Genomic DNA, 13,314 nt, shown 5'->3' on the forward strand with positions numbered 1-13,314 from the left:
AAAGCAGACAAAACTCGATGTTTATAATCCAGAAAGAGGTCACTTTTGGGGACAGGGATGGATGAAGGATAACAATTTAGAGAGGGCAGGAGGGAGACTTCCAAGGTGCTAACATCTTAGGTCTTGATCTGGGCAAACGTTTGCAATTTCACTGAGCCATTCATTTAAGTTTCCTGTTGTGTTTTTTCTGTAGGTACAGTATAATTCATAAGACAGTTTAAAAAAAATCAGAAGGCCTGCCTTGTACCCGCCTTGTACCAGCCACTTCAATGGGCCACGCCCTCCCTGTAGCGAAGCCCCAAGCGCTGTTTACCTTAGGATTGGAAGGATATGTACTTGAGGCTCCATCACCAGACCTCCCTCCTTGGGCCCAGCAAGTCTGCTACATCCGGTTGGCCTCAGGCCAGCTTCCTCCACTCCTGGGGTCTTTTGTGCTCCTCAGGTGGAAGTGATCTCCCAGCATGCTCTGCACCGCTCGGTCGGAGGCCGGAGGGCCTGGGTTTTGTTTCCTCAGTGTCACCCGTCCCTGTGAGCTGCTTCAAATGAATCCTTGGAGGACAGAGAAATGAGAGAGTATTAAAAATGTCAGAGACAGATCCTGAGATACACAGCTGGGTAAATAGAGCCGGTGGAGATGTTTTTATTAGTGGCTTTCTGGTCATGCTCACTTAAGCTATGGATGTAAGGTGGGGGTGGAGGAGAAGAGGCGTGAGGGTCTTCTACCCCTTTCCAGACCTGCTCAGTCCCAATCATCCAGTACCCTCAGATGTCGGGTGGAGGGGCGGGGGCGCTCTCTCTGTTCTGAGGAGACTCACCATGTTAGGAAATTGTATACCTGTTCATTCCGCCTCTGCAGAGAATTTTCCTTCCTGGTGACAGAAACATAGAGGGCCTTTTCTCTTGGATTTCTCTAGGAAGCCTCACCTCACCTGGGGAAGAACTGATGCCACATCATTTCTCTGGCAAAACCTGGTCAGTTTCATATAAGTAGGAAAAGGGGTTGTATTTTTGAGAAGTAGAGGATGGAAACTTCTCTGATCTATTGTCTCATGGTCAATGTTCTCCCAGGTCACCGGAAATGAAAGTCATCCCTAGCACTGTAATGCCCAAAACAATCATTTTGTGAATACTCATTACATGGGTCAGAGAACAGAGTTCAAATTCAGGCTTACCAACTTGCTGCTACTTCACCTTGGGAAAATTATTCAGGCTTCTGTTTCCACATCTCTAAAATATCAATCAAATAGTATCCACCTCATAGTGCTATGGTGAGGGATAAATGAATACATCCCTGGAAAGCAGTTAGCACAGTACCAGACCCACAGTAAGCCCTCAATAAATGTTAGATACTATCAATGGTAGAACGCCTCTTCCCAGAAGGCATAATATCTGTGTTGTACCAAAAGATAAGAGTGATATGAGTAGTATAGGGTGGTCTCATTTTTATTACTGCATAACAATCTGCTCCCAAATGTAGTAGTGTCTGTGCTCAGTGGCTCACACCTGTAATCCCTAGCAGTTTCGGAGGGGAAGGTGGAAGGATTGCTTGAGCCCCAGGCATTTGAGATCAGCCTGGGCAATAAGTAGACTCCATCTCTAAAAATTTTTTTAAAAAAATAGTCAAGTGTAGTGGTACATGCCTGTGATACCAGCTACTTTGGAGGCTGAGGTAGGATTATCATTTTAGCTTGGGAAGTCAAGGCTACAGTGAGCCGTGATCACACCACTGCATTCTAGCCTGGGTGACACAGATCACACCACTGCATTCCAGCCTGGGTGACACAGAGTGAGACCCTGTCAAAAAAAAAAAAAAAAAAAAAAAAAGATGTAGTAGCATAAAACAAAGGTCATCTCATGTATTCTGTGAGTCAAAAACTTGGAAAGGGCACAGAGGAACTGGGTGAGCTCTACTCCACTATGTCTACAGTTAGGTGGGAAAACTTTAAAACAGCTGAGACTAGAAAATCTACTTTCAAGTGTCTGGTGCCTTGACAGGGATGCCTGGAAGGCTGGATTCAGGAAGGATTGTCAGCTGACATAGCTCCCAGTAGCCTACCCACTGTGGCAGCCTAGAGGTAGTTAGATGTCTCACTTGGTGGCTCAGTGGTGCCCCAGCAAGTAAGACACAAGTTGCATTGCCTTTTATGACCTAACCCTGGAAGTCACATAGTATCACTTCTGCCATACTTCATTGATGAAAGCAATCAGAAGCCCACCTAGATTCAGTTGGAAGGGTCATAGACTCTATTTTCTATTTTCTCATGAGAAGAGTGTCAAAAGATTTATGACTTTTTTTTTTTTTTTTTTTGTAAACTACCACAGGGTTTACTCTGTGCGAGGTCCTGAGCTACATTCTTACTACACGTGATTGCATGTGATCTTCACAATGAGCTAACGAAGTCAGAATTATTACTTTCATTTTCTAATATGTACATAAGGAAACTGAGGTGCCAAGTGGTTTCTTGCCCAAAGTCAAACAGCTAGTTATTTGACCCCCATGTATTTGTACCATGTTGTCTGACTTCAATGTTTTCATTAACCCTATAGTATTGAATCCCTCCCAAAATAAACAGATAAATAGATAAAAGAAGACAGGTAGCTAGACAGAGAGATAGATATAGATATATAGGTAGATGATAAATTATAGGTAGGTAGATAGATGATTGATTGATTGATAGATAGATAGATAGATAGATAGATAGATAGATAGCTATATATAGATGCCAAGCCTAAGTTGAAACCCAAATTCTTAAGGTATTGCAGGATCTTTGCAAACCTGAATCTATACCAGGTCTCTGAGCAAGGAGAACTCTTAGAAAACTAAAATAACACAAATATACCTGAGAACACTAACAAAGGCCTCCTAGGTGGTGTCTACAAGATGCTGAACATCTGGCTACTTCCAAATATTTGGATAATGGACTACAAGATTTCATCCAACTTTCCTTGCATTTGTTTGGTAAACACAGCTGGCTTGAAAATTAGTCATGGAATCTTAATAGTGGTAGAATCCTTAGATATTTTCTCATCTAAACCCCTCTTTATACAAACGCAGGTAAACATACACTCATAGAGAGGAAGGGTTCTGAGAAAGTTACCCACCAAGTGGCTTTGACATCCTTATTTCAATATGACTTGAATAAAATCTATTCTGATTTAAGTAAGATATGTCTTAGGATCCAACAATCTACTTCCTGGGAAAATCTTATGCAGATCTGTGTGGTGGTAGCGGTGGTGGAAAGAAGCTGGAAACAACATAGGTATCCACCTGTGATGGCTAATATCAAGTGTCAACTTCACTGGATTGAAGGATGCAAAGTATTGTTCCTGAGTGTGTCTGTGAGGGTGTTGCCAATGGAGATTAACATTTAAGTCAGTGCACTGGGAGAGGCAGACCCACCCTCAATCTGGGTGGGCACAATCTAATCAGCTGCCAATGAGGCCAGAATAAAAGCAGGCAGAGGAGATGGAAGAACTAGACTTGTTGAGTCTTCTGGCCTCCATCTTTCTCCCATGCTGGAAGCTTCCTGCCCTTGAACATCAGATTCCGAGTTCCTCAGCCTTTGGACTCTTGGACTTATACCAGTGGTTTGCAGGGGCTCTCGGGCCTTCGGCCACAGACTGAAGGCGATACTGTTGGCTTCTCTACTTTTGGGATTTTGGGGTTCAGACTGACTTCCTTCTCCTCAGCTTGCAGACGGCCTATTGTGGGACTTCACTTTGTGATCGTGTGAGTCAATACTCCTTAATAAACTCCTCTTTTTATATACATCTATCCTATTAGTCCTGTCCTTTTAGAGAACCCTGACTAATACACCACCTCTATAGGAATGATGCAGAAGCTGTAAAGAATGTGTAGCATGAAACTCTCTGCATTAATTGGAAATAAATATACACACACATGCACAAAAGATAAACACATATTTTAATATATTCATTCAGCAACAAAGAAAGGTCTTAAAAACATGATGTTGAATAAAAAATTCAAGTGGAGCCGGGCGCGGTGGCTCAAGCCTGTAATCCCAGCACTTTGGGAGGCCGAGATGGGCGGATCACGAGGTCAGGAGATTGAGACCATCCTGGCTAACACGGTGAAACCCCGTCTCTACTAAAAAATACAAAAGCTAGCTGGGCGAGGTCGCGGGCGTCTGTAGTCCCAGCTACTCGGGAGGCTGAGGCAGGAGAATGGCGTAAACCCGGGAGGCGGAGCTTGCAGTGAGCGGAGATCCGGCCACTGCACTCCAGCCCGGGCAACAGAGCGAGACACCGTCTCAAAAAAAAAAAAAAAAAAAAAAAAAAAAAAAAATTCAAGTGGGAAGTGGGAAAGTAAGGTTTATAGCTCAATAACTTTTATGTAAATCAAGCACATGCACAAAATCATACTGTATGTTTTAGAAGGAAAAGTACTTAAGGGCATATTTCAGACATGTAAAAGAGAATGCCTTCAGATGCTTTTAGTGAGTGAAGGAGAGAGATAGGAGTGGGGACTGGCATGAAAGAGGGAAATACAACAGATACAATGCAATGCAGTACCATATAAAATAACAGAACACAATGTAATAAAATGAAGTAAGGGTGGTACCTTGCATATGTTAAGATGATAACATGTTATCAAATGAGAAGCACCTCTACTCTGCAGATCTTTAAAAAAAAAAAATCTGCAGATTACATAAAAAAAAAAATCTATCCTATATCTCAGTCCAATGACATCGTGGGAAATACCAGGAATTTTTTGGCTGCACACAACAGTCCTGCTTTTGGTCAAAAGTTCATTGAACGAAGCTGAAGAGTGAAAGAAGCATGTCTTTTAAAAATCTTGTTTTCATCAGCGATAATGGGCTTAAGCTACATGTGAAATATGGCACAGGTTTCACCTTTCAGGGCCTCCAGGAACCCGGTTTCCCTTCGCCTGTCTCCAGGATTTACATCTCAGCGGGCGATCACACTGTGGTCAGCTAGGGAGATCACTCTTCGGAAATGCCAGATGAATTTCCATCTTCCAAAAGGAAAGGCCTTTTTTCCAGCCATCAGACATGCTTTCTCGACGGTGCCATCCACCACCAATATGACAGAACAAAATAAGTCATTTTCATTTTTCGCGCTGTTTATGCTTTGTAAAATCCTCTCACAATTATCACACAAATTGTAGGTAGATTAGCAATTATTGTCCCTGCAGAAAGCTAGTTAAAAAATAAAGGTACATTCAATGATGTGCCCAAAGTCATACATGTGTCTTTCAAAGCTCCCTTTCTAGAGCTTTCTGATATATTACTTCTCGTGTAATATCTGTATTTGTTCTAAGAATAATAATTTCAATGATTGATTTATGGCTACGTGTCAAATACTTTACACGAAGGGTGTCATTCAACCCTTTTATGTTTGACATACTATCTCATCCATTTGACAGACAAGAAAACTGCTATATGGAGGTCAAGTAACTTGTACAGGGTAACACAGCTAACACGTGGCAGGGCTGGTATTCAAACCGTGTCTCGCCCGCCAACCACTGTACTTTACTACCTGGATCCATAAATCCAATTATTTGTGTAATTTCTTATAGATACAAGCGTCTTGTTAATTTATTCATGCATTCATTAAGTATTTCTTTATTACTTGTTATGTGCCAGACACTGTGCTAGTCTCTTTAGTGAGCGATAGATGCACGGGTGACAGGAGGAATAATCAAAGATCCAAATTCTAGAATCAACATTATTGAAGCCTGGGTTCCCCAGAAAACAGGTTGAAACAGAGACATATGTGTTTTTACTTTGTTGGCAGATGTGATCCAAGGAAACAAACGAGAGCTGGAGGAGCAGAGTTGGGGATGGGGCCGGCGGGGCGGGGGGGTTGCAGGGGGAAGAGAGCTAATACAAGAATGTGTTGTTATTGAGTATGCCACCACGAAAGGACAGAACTGTCCGAGAAGCCACTGGGAATGTGCCTCAGCTCGTCTGCCTTGGGAGAAGGAAAAGGAAGCTTTCATCTCCTGCTCACATCCCTTATTCATCACAGGCTCATCCAAACAGGCATTAAATTCCCGCCATTTCCAGGTTACACACAGGTGGGTAAAGACCTGATTCTCTGCTGAGTTCCAGACTGTGACAACAAAAGCAAAAACCTGGGGCCAGGAGCAAGAGGTATACCGAGTGAACCTGAGGTGGAACTCTGTGCATTGCCTCTATATGAAATCTGGTCCGACCCTGCATAGAACCAGACACCAAACAGCAGCTAGAATCAAAGACAGCCAAGGCAAGGGGATGGGCACCGTGTATCAGAGGTCTCTGAATCAACCACTTACCAGCTGAGTTCAAGAGCCAAATATTAAAGAATAATTTTTATTAAAGAAATAACTATATTAGTATGAGCATGGTACTTGCCACAAAGGACAAACAGATTGCAGACTCTATATGTGTACACATTATACAAAATGTTTTAATGCATGTAGACAACCTCACCAATCCTCACCAGGATCATATGAACCAAGTGTGGAGATGAGCATGTTTCCATGGACAGATGAGGAGCAGAGTTGAGTGGTGAAGTTGGTTGCTACGGTTACCCAGATGAGTATGATGGATGAGCTGGGATTCAAACTCAGATCTCCAACTCCAGGGTTCTTTCCCTGATATCTGAAAATTTAGAATTTTTGTCCTATCCTATTTCAGGAAAAGACAGCTGGGTGAGAGGGAAGAACAGCTGCCATTAGCTTCATAAAAGATGAGTTTCTTGCTTCCCACTGCTACAGAAGGAAGGGAATGAATTCTTTGGTTCTAACTGGAAATAAAGAAAACTTAGCTAAAACATTGTGAGACAAGGAAAGAATATTTTTTCAATTTCATTCAGAAAGGGATTTAACCCATTTGGATATTCATGACCGATTACTATATGTGTGATTCTAAGGGTGAGTTACTTTTCTTCACGTCTCAGTTTTCTTATCTGCAAAATGGAAATGATAATAGCACCTAACTCAAAGGATTGCTGGAAGGATTTTTAAACAATCAGAACTGAACACAGCAAGGGATCCAGGAAATTAGCTCTTATTAGCATCATCTGTAGACTACCACCTGTCACTAGACTATTATTTATACAGGTTATCTAAACAGTTTACATTATCTTATTTTCCTTCTCAAATACCTTTAGTAGTTGCATTCAAGGGCCTACAAAATAGGATCTTATCTCCTCTTCATTCTTTTTCAAAACCCGTGTGCTGTTCCCCAAGCACACACTGCAGTTTCCTGCTTAGAGGATTCTACCCATTCCCTGCCTTCCATATGGAATACTCTCTCATCCCCATTCATCCAACCACTCATTCAGTACTACTCAAAGCCATCTAGGAGTCAAGGCCATGGCTTAGCCTTGGGGATGTAACAGTTAGCAAGATAGGTACCTGCCCTAAGGCACTTTCGCCCTTTCACTGAAGGCAGGTGAAAAGTGTTTCTCTTCAGAGCCAACTCCAGTTCACTGTAGCTAGTTGGGCTGCCCTTAGTGCTGTATTGAGGTGGATATGCCAACTTCAGGCTCAGCTGTAAAGTCAGCTGTGGTGGTTTATGGCTATCTACCATGGGCAGAAGATACGGAGTAGGAACATTCCATTTGCCATTTCTGGTCAAGGGGAAATTTAACTTATCTTTTAGGGACTTCCTAAAATTCTACCTCTTGTATCAAAATGGTGGACCACATTCATCTATTCCCACCCCCAACCAGTTGTGCATTGACTCTCCATCTGGGCACTACTAACTTACCCCTAGAAGATCACTCATTTTAGCTTTATACACTTGACAGTGAGACCTTTGAAGACAGAGACCATTATTACTCATCCTTAATTCCCTACCACCTAGCACAGTGCCTTAAATATAGTTAAGAATTATCTTCAGGGCCAGGCACGGTGGCTCATGCCTATAATCCCAGCACTTCGGGAGGCCAAGGCGAGCGGATCACGAGGTCAGGGATCAAGACCATCCTGGCTAACACAGTGAAACCCTGTCTCTACTAAAAAAAACAAAAAATTAGTCAGGCGTGGTGGTGGGCGCCTGTAGTACCAGCTACTCGGGAGGCTGAGGCAGGAGAATGGCGTGAACCCAGGAGACAGAGCTTGCAGTGAGCCGAGATCGTGCCACTGCACTCCAGCCTGGGTGACAGAGTGAGACTCCATCTCAAAAAAAAAAAAAAAAAAAAAAAAAAGAATTATCTTCAGGACAGAAAAGTGAGGTTTCCTGGTTTTCTTTATGTTGTTATTGTTATTGGTGGTGGTGATGGTGGTGTTGGCAAAGATGTGAAGGTCATTATTATTAACAATGTCAATAGTGGTTGTGTTGATGGGTTAACGCTCATGGCGGTGGTGATGGTGTTGCTCTTGGTGGTGGTAATGGACGTGGTGATAATAATGGTGATAGTAAATGTAACGATAGAAGCAGTGTTTTAATAGTGGTGGCTTTTTTCCTTCACATCCCCACAAATTGATTGAAATACATTATCATATTGCATTAGAGGAACTGACCCCATGAATCTGAAATGATTTTCCCAATTCTCGAATCCATACATTAACAACATTTCAATACCTTTCACGGGTAGGCTGGTTTTCAGGCAATTTACACAAATCAAAAGAAAGAGGTGTAGAGGATAGTCATCATAAACCCAGATGCATTGTTATACCTGAAGGTAACTTTCTTTTTTTGTTTGCAAAATACATTGTACTGTGAGTAATGGATTGTCCTGCTGTGCTTTCAAGGAAAGCATATACTGTATACTGAGAGTCTAATTTGAAAACGCATAGCAGTAAACATATTAACCCTGGTATCTCCATTAATCTTAAAAACCACCTGACAGTTAGGTCCTATTTTACTCATTTTGCAAATGAGCAAACTGTGGCTCAGAGAGACTGAGAGCCTGTGGTAGTGCTTAAAGGCTGGTGTGTCTCATTCCAATGCCACCAGTCTAATTTCCTTGGGCTACAAGGTCTCAGAGGAACTTGGATCCTGGAGGTGAGAAGTGACCTATTTCAGATCTCTGCTAGAATGTCCCTTGGTGGTCTACCAATGCTCATGGGCCACCAAGGCTATTCTCATTCTGACACAGCCTAAGACCTCTCCTTTCTGCCCCCGATGATCACAGGCCACACACCTGGAACAATATACTTGAGGTACCCGTCTGTGCCTCACAATATTTTTGCCTCTGTTTCCTGTACTGATGAAGGTCCTGTGGGAAACATCTATTGCTGCCCTGGTAGCCCCTGCATTTCCCTTTTCCTGCATCTCAGCCACTTCCTTATTTCCAAGTCGCTCCAGCATTTCACTCTACAGCCAAGATCGTGCCACTGCACTCCAGCTTGGGCGACAGAGTGAGACAGAGTGCCAACCTAAGCCAGATCCTGGACACGTCCTCACCCTGCCTGTTGGCATAACCGATCACAAAGCCCCCACCCTCTTAAAAAGAATATTCAGATTCCAGTTCTACAGGATGGGCAAGGATCATCAAATCACATTTAAGTTCATCCTTCAGCTGAACTTCACAGAATTCAGCAGCATACATGTCAGGTTAGGAACAACACATTTGGGAAATAAGCCACCACCCAAGACCTTCTGATCTCATACATTTTTACTAAAGGCCATTTTGGAAAGTAATTTTGCTGTAGATAGTTCTTTGTACTTACCAAGACTCATTTGCTGCTGAGCATGTAAGATGTACAATGCATTTAAATAATGTAATTATTTTGTCTATACTACTAATATTTTCAATTTTAAATAACTTATTTTTAAATTACAAAGATGATTGTTTATTGTTATAAAATACAGGAGCGTTGGAGACCAAAATTACACATAATTCTGTCACCCAGAAATTGGCATAGTTGTATATAATTAATTACAAACTTGTAAACATAGCAATAGAGATAAACATTTATTAGTGTCTTTTTCATAAAATTGGTATTGTATTTATTCTGCTATCTTAATTTACTGTATCATGAACAGCTTTTTATTACATTTAGAATTCTTCAGCAGCATATATTCTATTGGCTGCATAGAATTGTAAGAATAAACCATGATTTTAAAAATCAACCTCTTTAGTCTTATGTGTTTTAGTTGTTTCCATTTTTTTAACTGTTCTACACAACACTGCAATGAACTTTCTTGACAGTAAACTGTTGTAGCCATCCATGATTATTGAGCAAGACAAATTTCTAACTGAAGCATTCCTAGGTCAAAAGAAATGAACTTTTAAATTATAACTGCTTTCAAACTTATAACATTTAAATAATAGGTACTTTCCACTAATTTTTATGACATGTAAAGTCTCACTATTATTTCAGGTTAGTGAGATTTTATGACTTATTTTCATAATTATCAGTGTAATAAAGCAAATTTTCCCTTCAACTACTTTTCATCGACTTTTCTTTTGCCCTTGTAGATCATCTTTGCCTAAGAAAAAAATCCTCCTCCCTTTGAGAAAGTACATACAAAGTTTATTTTTTTAAAAAAACTGAAAAAAGTATGAGAAAATAATGTTCATTAAATGTTTATCTATAGGTGTTTGCAATATTTATTCTCTGTATGTATTTTTCTGTGTGCTTGAGTTATTACATGGCTAAAAGGAAAAGGAAAATAAGTGTGTAGTGAAAATAGTGGAGACGCCAAAGAGGGAATCAACATTTCTCCTTGAGAAGAACTTAAAAGAATTCATAGAAAAAGAGAGACTTTATCTGAGCCTTGGAAAAATTGGGGAAGTGTGCGCCCAATTAACAGGATGGATGAGGAACAAGGTGCTTCAAGCAGAGGAAGCAGCCTGAGCGAACTCAGGGGTGTGAAATGGTATGGCACAGCCAGGAAAACCATGGGGACTCCTGGGCCTACCTCTTATAAATACATTACTTACCTTCTCTGCTTCTCAGTTTCCCTCTCTCTAAAATGGGACTAATACAACTACAAGCCTCCCCGGGTTATTGTCTTGATCCAACTGTGCTGCTATACCAAAATACCACAGACTAGGTAATTATAAGCAACAGAAGTTTATTTCTCACAGTTCTGGGGGCTGGGAAGTCCAAGATCAAGCAGGCAGTTTTGGTGTCTGGGGAGAACCCTATTTCCTCTTCCAAGATGGCACTCCATTGCTGCCCCTTCCAAAAAGGATGAATGCTATGTCCTCACATGGCAAAGGATGGAAGGGCAACAAGGTGTTCCTTTCAACCTTGACCCCTTTTATAAGGATGCTAATCTCATCCATGGTGACTTAATCACCTCCCAAAGGCCACACCTAATACTCTTGCATTGGGGATTAAGTTTCAACACAAATTTTAGAGGGGACACCATCATTCAAACCATGGTAGTTATCATGAAGATTCTGTGGGATAAGCACCTGACAGTTGGTAAGTACTCAAAATTATGAGCTACGAAAAGATAAACTATGGTGAGCACATAGTGTACAAGTGGAGTAGGCAGGAAGAAAGAGAAAAGACACAATTCATTCATTTATGCATCCATTCATTCAAAGTTGACTGAGTAGGGGATACAGCTTTAAATATCCTGCTACCCTGTCCTCAAGGCATATCAATCTACATGGGTAGAGAGAAAGGTACAATGCCTTCAATACTGGGATAAATATGCATGTTCATATGAAAAGGTGTGGTCTCCAATCTGGAGGGAGCATCCAAATGCCCTTACATAGCTTGTAAGACCCTTTCCTGTATTCGCAGAAAATGTTTGTATGTAATGTTTGGTAGACATGTTGCAATAGTGACAAATGTCACTCCAACCCGGGGTTACACATCCCCACTAGGGAGCTATCATTCCAGGTAATAGCTGGCAACAGATCACAGGAGACTGAAGGACAGTACAGTGCAGTGATTAGAAACACAGACTCTGGAGCCAGACTGTCTAGATTCAAGTCATATAATCAAAGCACATATTTATACCACAGTAATTCCAACCTCATATTGTATAGCTGTTGGGAGGATTAAGTGAGTAAATATTTGCAAATTACCTAGGACACGGCTTAGAATATAAGTGCTTTACTATTATTGTGCCTTACCAAATCTTAATATTCGATAATCACTAGATGAATGAATTAATGATGAACTCTTTCAAGCCAAAGAGTGACAGGATGTACTCAATATTTCAGAAAGAGCCAACTTTCCTTATCATTCCTCTGGAAATTGGCTGAACCTCTCTTTGGAGGAATTTACCTATGGATGAGTTCAATAGGGCTACTAAAAATTACATTCTCTTCAGTCCCAGCAGTTTTCTGGTCTTTCTTCTTCACGCCAGGACCTCTATACCATCTAAGAAACATTCTTAGATGAATACCCTGAGGTTGGAATTGTGCAAAGGAAGGGACTTGGCTTACACAGCTTAGTAACTGATGGTAAGTATTGTTTTAGAACTAACTTATGTAGGAACAAGAACCACTTACCTTTTAGAAGTGCCTTGTTTCCTTTGATCCTGACAATAACCCTGAAAGAGGGGTCTAATCAGCCCCATTCTTCAGATGAGGAAAACTAGATGCCAAGAAATTGGGTGAATTCTAAAAATGTTGAATTGTGTTATAGTTAAGATCAAGGGTGTAAGAATCAAAATGTAGTGAGAATCCCATTTTAGCTCTTTGCCACGGCAACCTTGGACGAATTACTGAAATTGCCTAAACTTCAGTTTCCTCATCTGTTAAATATAGACAGTGATTATTCTTGTGTCTTGGGATTCTTGTTATGAGCTTACAAAAAGAGCACTTTGTGCCTGGCATACAGTAAACGGGAGCTGTGACTATTTCTGCTCAGACTCCTGTCAAATTGTTCATCTACCCTCAGCCCATTTAGTTGCGTTGAGTGAAAAAAAAAAAAAGGAAAGACAAAGCAGAGGTCAATGTTTCCAAAGTAAAAACAGAATATCTTTGCCCATGAAAGATAAACCCAATCTTTAGGAACATAAAATGGAAACATGGAGAAGGAGCTAACGAGCCATTTTGCTGACTTTAAGTTGTTTCTCTAGACAGCCTATGAGATGTCCAGAGGTGCTAAAAGAATATTGCATAGAGTTGCGAGTTCTTGCTTTTGCTAATTTTCCCCCACAAAGTTTTGGCTCAGGACAAAACAATGATTCACATCATAGCTTACCTCACTCAAAGAATCAAGAGAAAATATTGCAATTCAATCAACAAAGCGCATGCCCAGATGATCCACCTTCAGATACCCAAATGAGAACTTTAGAACTTCTTAAAGTCACAAAGCCAAATGAGACTCTGGTAAGTCAGTTACAATTTAGCTAAAGACCAAAGCCATCAAATCCAAGAGAGAATCCAGAAGAAAGAAAAAGTCATTAGAGCAGGCACTGCTTT

The sequence above is a fragment of the Rhinopithecus bieti genome, unplaced genomic scaffold, assembly GCF_001698545.2.
Source record: "Rhinopithecus bieti isolate Rb0 unplaced genomic scaffold, ASM169854v2 scaffold_53422, whole genome shotgun sequence".
Classification (NCBI taxonomy): Eukaryota; Metazoa; Chordata; class Mammalia; order Primates; family Cercopithecidae; genus Rhinopithecus; species Rhinopithecus bieti.